Genomic DNA, 449 nt, shown 5'->3' on the forward strand with positions numbered 1-449 from the left:
AAAAGGATATATATTTGCAAATATAAAACTACAAATTCTAAAAAAAAGCACAACTTGTAACCCAAAGCCTAAACTGAGAAAACAAACTCCACATGCAAAACAAACGAGAATCCACATCCCAGAGAGCTCTCACCAGACACAGAAGAGGACTGAGGCAGGAGCGACTGCTTCAGAAGGAAAGATGGAGTTCCACTGGAAGAAAGATATCAAATCCCATGATGCAGTTCAACTGCTAACAAGATAAAGCAGCTTCTTAGTGTTTTGTAATGAGAGCTTTACCTGTTGCTGTTACCACTGATCGGACTTGTGCAGTCGACCAGATCTGAGGCATCTGTAGGACAACAGAGAGCTTGTTTAGGATCTGAATGTGCCCTATGTTTTTGTGTTCACTCATATGTTTATGTATATTTATTTCCACCTGTTAGGTCCAGTGTGTGTTTGGGTTTGAC

General features: G+C 40.3%; 1 long non-coding RNA gene across 1 annotated transcript; it reads right to left on the reverse strand.

The window, feature by feature from the left end:
• Positions 1-132: 132 nt before the first annotated feature.
• On the reverse strand, positions 133-449 carry LOC107581225 (uncharacterized). Its single transcript, XR_001608815.1, has 3 exons — positions 419-449; positions 280-331; positions 133-192 (listed from the first exon to the last, which is right to left on the reverse strand). It is a non-coding gene; the product is annotated as an uncharacterized lncRNA (long non-coding RNA).

Source organism: Sinocyclocheilus grahami, unplaced genomic scaffold, assembly GCF_001515645.1.
Source record: "Sinocyclocheilus grahami isolate Dianchi unplaced genomic scaffold, SAMN03320097.WGS_v1.1 scaffold118308.1, whole genome shotgun sequence".
In the NCBI taxonomy this organism is placed as follows: domain Eukaryota; kingdom Metazoa; phylum Chordata; class Actinopteri; order Cypriniformes; family Cyprinidae; genus Sinocyclocheilus; species Sinocyclocheilus grahami.